The following is an 8,329-nucleotide window of genomic DNA, read 5'->3' on the forward strand; positions in this document are numbered from 1 at the left end:
ATTCTCTCCACCACAGGATCCCCAGGAACCACCAGAAAATAACCCCAAACACCAAAGATAACACAATGGGTAGAGGCCAGCATAAAAGCTCAAGCAACAAAAGACAGGGCAATATGGCATCTCCAGAACCCAGTTACCCAGGGGCAAGTAGCCCTGGACACCCCACCATAATTGAAATCCGAGAAGATGACCTAACAACTATGCTCATGAAGATGATAACAGAGGAAACAAATAAGATACGTAAAGACATAGAGGAAGATAAACTCAAACAGAATATTGCCATCCGTAAAGAAATAGAGGAAGCTGCAGTCAAACAGTTTATGGCATTTAGAAAAGAAATGCTTAAAACACTGAATGAAATAAAAGAAACAGAGTTGAAGGAACTAAAAGAAAAACAGGAAAGTACAATCAGACAGGTGAAGGAAGTAAACAAAACAACTCAAGACCTGAAGATAGCATTGGAAAAATTAAAGAAAACACAAATGGAGGAAATAATGGAAAGGAAGAATCTAGGGAAGAAAAGAGGAACTACAGAGGTAAGCATAACCAACAGACTACAAGAGATGGAAGAAAGAATCTCAGGTGTAGAAGATACAATGGAAGAAATCAATGTATCTGTCAAAGAAAATGTTAAATCCGAAAAATTCCTGACACAGACCGTCCAAGAAATGCAAGACAATATGAAAAGACAAAACGTAACAATAACAGGTATAGAGGAAAAAGAAGACTCCCTTCTCCAAGGCCCAGAAAATATTTTCAACAAAATCATTGAAGAAAATTTCCCCAAGCTAAAGGAGAGGCCAATTAGAATACATGAGGCCTACAGAACACCCAACAAATTTAACCAGAAAAGAAAATTCTCCAGCCACATAATAATCAAAACAGTAAGTATACAAAACAAAGAAAAAATACTAAAAGCTGCAAGGGAAAAAGGCCAAGTAACATATAATGGCAAACCCATTAGAATCACACCTGACATTTCAACAGAGACTATGAAAGCCAGAAGGGCCTGGACGGATATCATGCAGACCCTAAGCGAACACAGATGTCAGCCCAGGCTACTGCATCCCGCAAAACTCTCAGTCCTCATAGACAGAGAAAACAAGATATTCAATGACAAAAACAAATTTCAACAATACCTACAAACAAATCCAGCATTACAGAAGACACTGGAAGGGAAAATACAACCCAAGAAAGCAAGCTACGTTCAAAAAAACACAGGAAATAAATAACCTTACTTCAGTAAAACAAAAAGCAACCAAGCACACAACCTGATGACCACAGCCAACATCAAAATCAAGAGATCTAACAGTCATTGGTCATTAATCTCTCTCAACATCAATGGACTCAACTCTCCAATAAAAAGACACAGATTAACAGAATGGATACGTAAACTAAACCCAGCAATCTGTTGCATACAAGAAACACACCTAAGACACAAAGATAGACATTACCTGAGGGTAAAGGGTTGGAAGACGACTTTCCAAGCAAACGGACCCAAGAAGCAAGCAGGAGTAGCCATTCTAATATCTGATAAAATAGACTTTCAACCAAAATTAATCAAAAGAGATGGGGAAGGACACTTCATACTCATCAAGGGAAAATTCCACCAGGAAGACATCACAATCCTGAACATCTATGCCCCCAATACAAGGGCACCCACATTTGTGAAAGAAACATTGATAAAATTTAAAGCACATATAGATCCCCACACATTAATAGTGGGAGACTTCAACACCCCACTCTCAACAAAGGACAGGTCAACAAAACAGAAATTAAACAAAGAAACAATGTCTCTGACAGAGGTCATGAATCAAATGGACCTAACAGACATTTACAGAACTTTACACCCAAACACAAAAGAATTTACCTTCTTCTCAGCACCTCATGGAACCTTCTCCAAAATAGACCATATAGTGGGTCACAAAGCAAGCCTCAACAGATACAAGAAGATTGAAATAATCCCATGTATCTTGTCTGATCACCATGGAATAAAGCTGGACCTCAACAATAACAGAAATAACAAAAGGCCTACACACACATGGAAACTGAACAACTTGTTATTAATGACAGCTGGGTCAGGGAAGAAATAAAGAAAGAAATTAAAGTCTTTCTAGAAATCAATGAAAATGAAGACACAACATACCCGATCTTGTGGGACACAATGAAAGCAGTGCTAAGAGGAAAGTTCATAGCACTAAGTGCCCTCAAGAAGAAATTCGAGACAGCTCATTCAAGCATCCTAATGGCTCACTTAAAAACCCTAGAAAAAGAAGAAGCAGACACACCAAGAAGGAGTAGACGACTGGAAATAATCAAACTCAGGGCTGAAATCAATCAATTGGAAACAAATAAAACAATTCAAAGAATCAATGAAACCAAGAGCTGGTTCTTTGAGAAAATCAACAAGATCGACAAACCCTTAGCCAGGCTAACTAAAAGGCAGAGAGACACCACCCAAATCAACAAAATCAGAAATGAAAAGGGGGACATAACTACAGACACTGAGGAAATCCAAACAATCATTAGGACTTACTTCAAATGTCTATATGCCACAAAATTTGAAAATCTAAATGAAATGGACAATTTTCTTCATCGATTTGACTTACCAAAGCTGAATCAGGACCAGGTAAATCAACTAAATAGTCCTATATCCCCCAAAGAAATAGAAGCGGTCATCAAAAGTCTCCCATCCAAAAAAAGCCCAAGACCAGATGGCTTCAGCGCAGAATTCTACCAGACCTTCAAAGAAGAGGTAACACCAATTCTCTTCAGACTATTCCACAAAATAGAAACAGAAGGAATATTACCAAATTCATTCTATGAAGCCACAGTCACCTTGGTACCTAAACCTCACAAAGACTCAACAAAGAAAGAGAATTTCCGGCCAATCTCCCTTGTGAACATTGATGCAAAAATACTTAATAAAATACTTGCATACCGAATCCAAGAACACATCAAAGATATTATCCACTATGACCAAGTAGTCTTCATCCCAGGTATGCAGGGGTGGTTCAATATATGGAAATCCATCAATGTGATCCACCATATTAACAAATGGAAAGAAAAAAACCACATGATAATCTCCCTAGATGCTGAAAAAGCCTTTGACAAAATCCAACATCCATTCATGTTCAAAGTATTAGAGAGATCAGGGATACAAGGCACATATCTAAACATAGTAAAGGCGATATACAGCAAGCCTATAGCCAACATCAAACTGAACGGAGAGAAACTTAAAGCAATCCCACTGAAATCAGGGACAAGACAAGGCTGCCCACTCTCTCCATATCTCTTCAACATAGTGCTGGAAGTCCTTGCTAGAGCAATAATACAGTTGAAGGAGATCAAGGGGATACAAATTAGAAAGGAAGAAGTCAAATTATCACTATTTGCAGATGATATGATAGTATATACATGAGTGACCCCAAAAACTCTACCAGGGAACTCCTACAGCTGATAAACACCTTCAGCAAAGTGGTCGGATACAAAATTAACTCAAAAAAATCAGTAGCCCTCCTGTATACAAAAGACAAAAGGGCTGAGAAAGAAATTAGGGAAACAACACCCTTCACAATAACGACAAATGACATAAGGTACCTCGGAGTAACCCTAACCAAGGAAGTCAAAGACTTGTATGAAAAAAATTTCAAATCTCTGAAGAAAGAATTAGAAGAAGATATGAGAACATGGAAAGATCTCCCATGCTCATGGCTTGGCAAGATTAACATAGTAAAAATGGCCATCTTACCAAAAGCAATCTACAGATTCAATGCAATGCCCATCAAATTACCAACACAATTCTTTACAAACCTGGAAAGAAAAATTCTCAACTTCATATGGAATAACAAGAAACACAGAATTGCTAAAACAATCCTCTACAATAAAAGATCTTCCGGAGGTATCTCTATTCCTGATATTAAGTTGTACTATAGAGCAACAGTTTTAAAAACTGCATGGTACTGGCATAGAAACAGAATGGCGGATCAATGGAACCGAACAGAGGACCCAGAAATAAACCCACAAACTTATGGACACCTGATCTTTGACAAAGACGCCAAAACCATAAAATGGAAAATAAATAGCATCTTCAACAAATGGTGCTGGTCTAACTGGATGTCTACATGTAGAAAAATGAAAATAGATCCATACTTGTCACCCTGCACAAAACTGAAGTCCAAGTAGATCAAAGACCTCAACATAAAACCAGATACATTAAATCAGCTTGAAAAAAAAAAGTGGGAAATACCCTAGAACTCATTGGTACAGGGGAAAACTTCCTGAGCAGAACACCAACAGCACAGGTTCTAAGAGCAACAATCAATAAATGGGACCTCATGAAACTGAAAAGCTTCTGTAAAGCAAAGGACACCGTCATCAAAACAAAGCGACTGCCTACAGATTGGGAAAGAATCTTCACCAACCTTTTATCTGACAGAGGACTCATATCCTGTATATATAAAGAACTAAAGAAGCTGAAAAGCAGCAAACCAAGTAATCCACTTAAAAAATGGGGAACAGAGCTAAACAGAGAATTCTCTGTAGAGGAATACCAAATAGCAGAGAAGCACTTAAAGAAATGCTCAACCTCACTAGCCATTAGGGAAATGCAAATCAAAACAACGCTGAGATTTCACCTTACACCCATGAGAATGGCCAAGATCAAAAACTCAAGTGACAACACATGCTGGAGAGGTTGTGGAGAAAGGGGAACCCTTCGCCACTGCTGGTGGGAATGTAAACTTGTACAACCACTCTGGAAATCAATCTGGCGCTTTCTCAGACAACTAGGAATAGCGCTTCCTCAAGATCCAGCCATACCACTCCTGGGCATATATCCAAAAGAGGCTCAAGTACATAAAAAGGACATTTGCTCAACCATGTTTGTAGCAGCTTTATTTGTAATAGCCAGAAGCTGGAAACAGCCCAGATGCCCCTCAACTGAAGAATGGATGCAGAAATTGTGGTACATCTACACAATGGAAAATTACTCAGCAATGAAAAATAAGGAAATCATGAAATTTGCAGGTAAATGGTGGGATCCAGAAAGGATCATCCTGAGTGAGTTGTCCCAGAAGCAAAAAGACACACATGGTATATACTCACTCATATAGACATATAACATAGGACAAACCCACTAAAATCTGTGCATCTAAAGAAACTAAGCAAGAGAGAGGACCCTAACCAAAATGTCCAATCCCCATCCTGAAAGGCAAAGAGGATGGACATCAGAAGAAGAAGAAAACAGGAAACAACCTAGGAACCTACCACAGCGGGCCTTTGAAAGCCTCTGCCCTACAGACTATCAAAGCAGATGCTGAGCCTGATGGGCAACTGTTGGGCAGAATGAATGGAATTTTAGGTAAGAACTGGGAAATAGTAAGAGCTGGAGAGGACAGGGTCTCCACAAGGAGAGCAACAGAACAAGAAAATTTGAACACAGGGAACTTCCCAGAGACTCATACTCCAAACAAGGACTATTCATGGAGATAACCCAGAACCCCTGCACAGATGTAGCCCAGGGCATTTCAGTGTCCAAGTGGATTCCATAGTAATGTGAAGAGGGACTGCATCTGACATAATCTGATTGGCCTGCTCTTTGATCACTTCCCCCTGGGGGGGGAGCAGCCTTACCAGGCCATAGTAGAGGACAATGTAGCCACTTTTGATGTGAACTGATAGACTAAGATCAGAAAGGAGAGGAGAACCTCCCCTATCAGTGGACTTGTGGAATGGTATGCAAGCAGAGGGAGGAGGGAGGGTGGGATTGGGAGGGGAGGCGGGAGGGGCTTATGGGGGGATGCAGAATGAATAAAGTGTAATTGATGAAAAATTTTAAAAAAAGAAGAAACTGTGCTATTATAGCTGGAAAAATGTTTCCCTACAGATATCTTCATCATCTAGCTCTTACAGTCTCTGTCCCTTCATGATAATACCTTAGCATTTAGGTGAGATGGTTTGATATAGATATACTGTCTAGAGCTGAGCATTTCAAAGTTCCTTATTCTTTTCACATAGACCCTTTGCGGGTATCTTTATTGATTTCCATATTCTACAGAAAGGAAGTTTATGTAGTGATGGTTTAGAAATGTTCTAATAATTGGGTATAAAGTTAAGAACTTAAGGAGTAGATTAGCAGAATAATAGTATGATGTGCTCTTGTTGGGTCTATGATCTAGCCAGTCATATATATTAGGGTCGTTTTAGAGCACAAAACATGAGTCTGTCTTATGGCATGGCCTTTATAAACAATCAGGAAGTTTTGGGTACTCCCATAACATCCAGACAGTAGTGTACCAGTAACCATATCTTGCTAGGAAAGCCATTATTCTAGCTCACAGGTTCACAGAAGTGTAAAACTACCAATGACTTTCCTTTCCTGAAAGCGTGTTTAGAACCTTCCAGAAATCTAGACATTAGAAATGAAGTTTCAAGGTCAGTACCAGTTTAATTTCTTCATGTCCTGTGACTCAAGTAGGTGGTACCATCATATTCATACCATCAAGTTCTAATGGGTAAACTGGAGCCAGAGCAATAGCTTGTAATTTGGAGGGAAGTCTCTATGGGAACCTACTGACCAGAAGAGGTAATGCAAATCTAACAATGAAGTTTTTATTTGATAACCTATGATATCCTTAAGAGATATTGCCCTTCTGTTACAGGATATACATTTAAACTCCTCTCAGCGGGGAGGGGATCCTACAATATTCCATTTTCTTCTTCTTCAGTGATACCTGAGCATTCTGGTAAAGAATGTGATATAGATATCCCATATTAGAGCTAAGCACTCAGTGGTCTCTTATTTCTAGCATATATACAAGTTATGGTTCTCTGCATTGATCTTCATCTACTGTGTATAGGAGCTTCTGATGAGAGTTGAGATAAAGATAGATATAAAGCTGAACACTAAGAACTTCTCATACTCCCTCCTATTTAACACCCCCTGTCTCATTTTTCTCTTTCCCCCTTCATACTATCTATGTAATAAACCCCTTCCCTTGAAATTCCATTATGGCCCATTTCCAGTTTTACTACTTCTATGGATAATCCAATTTAGGCAGCCATGTACAAAGTTTCAAATCCTGTAGCTATGTATGAAAAAGAAAATGTAACATTTGTCTTTTTGACCCCAGGTTACCTAACACAGAATGATTATTTCCAAAATAATACATTTACTGGTAAATTCTATAGTTTCATTTTTCTTTATAGCTAATATTCAATTGTGTGTTTCTCACTAAAAAGGTATAAGATTTGTTTTGTATGTGACTTTTAAGATTAGTCTTTGTAATATTTACAATCAGTGCAGTGCTGTCTATTCATGTGTCACTATGATTATTGGAATTAGTTTTACATCTTCTATGGATAATCCAATTTAAACAATACATTCAAAGTTTCAAATCCTACAGATACAGATGAGAGTGAAAATGCGATATTTATTTTTCTGACTTCATGTTACCCACATGCAAAGAAAAGCTTTATTTCAGCTCATATTTTTGAAGGCTTCAACACATACTTGATTGACCTTGCTGCTTTGGGTTTGTGGTAAGACAGCATATCATCATAAACATGTGATGCAGAGTAAAACTACTCATCTGATAGCTAGGCTGCAAAATGAGAAGAAAAGATGAAATGAAGGAGGAGGTTGGGAGTCTCACTATTACCTCTAAAACATAACTCTGTAATATAAGACTTCCAAGCCATCCTCTTAAATTAAAGATCTTAAGACACCTCTTAAAGATTTCACCACCTTCCAGAAGCAGCAAGATGAGGATCAAGTATTTATTATATTACATATTAAATTTTCATTTTATTTTCTTTGGTACTACATGCATTGATTGTCAATTTTCAGTTTGCGACTGAGAAGTAAATTTCTAGACCTAAAACAAAAACTGGAAACTCTTGAATGCATTGTCAAAATTTAACCATAAAATTCCTTATGTAAAACAATTAAAAAAATCTGGATTTCCAAGGAAATATTTGTGACCTAAATGGTCACATAATTTGATATTTTTCCTGAGATAGTCTCTGTGAAAATTCATGTGAACAAATGAGAAATACTGCACAGTTACTGTTACTATTCAGATTCATGTATAAAGTTGGTTTATATGAAATCAATTAAACAGATGGCTTTCCTTACCCCATCATATCACAATAATTAGGTTTTCAAAACTTCATAACTCTGGTGTGCTGTTTAGCTTTCTGTCAATTTGAAAATACTTCTATCAGATTGGCCTTTAGGCACTTTTGCAGGTCCTTTTTCTACCAAGGAACTCCTACAGCTGGTAAACACCTTCAGCAAAAAATCAGAAGCCCTATTATATACAAATGA

Source organism: Meriones unguiculatus (genome assembly GCF_030254825.1).
Source record: "Meriones unguiculatus strain TT.TT164.6M chromosome X unlocalized genomic scaffold, Bangor_MerUng_6.1 ChrX_unordered_Scaffold_30, whole genome shotgun sequence".
Lineage (NCBI taxonomy): Eukaryota > Metazoa > Chordata > Mammalia > Rodentia > Muridae > Meriones > Meriones unguiculatus.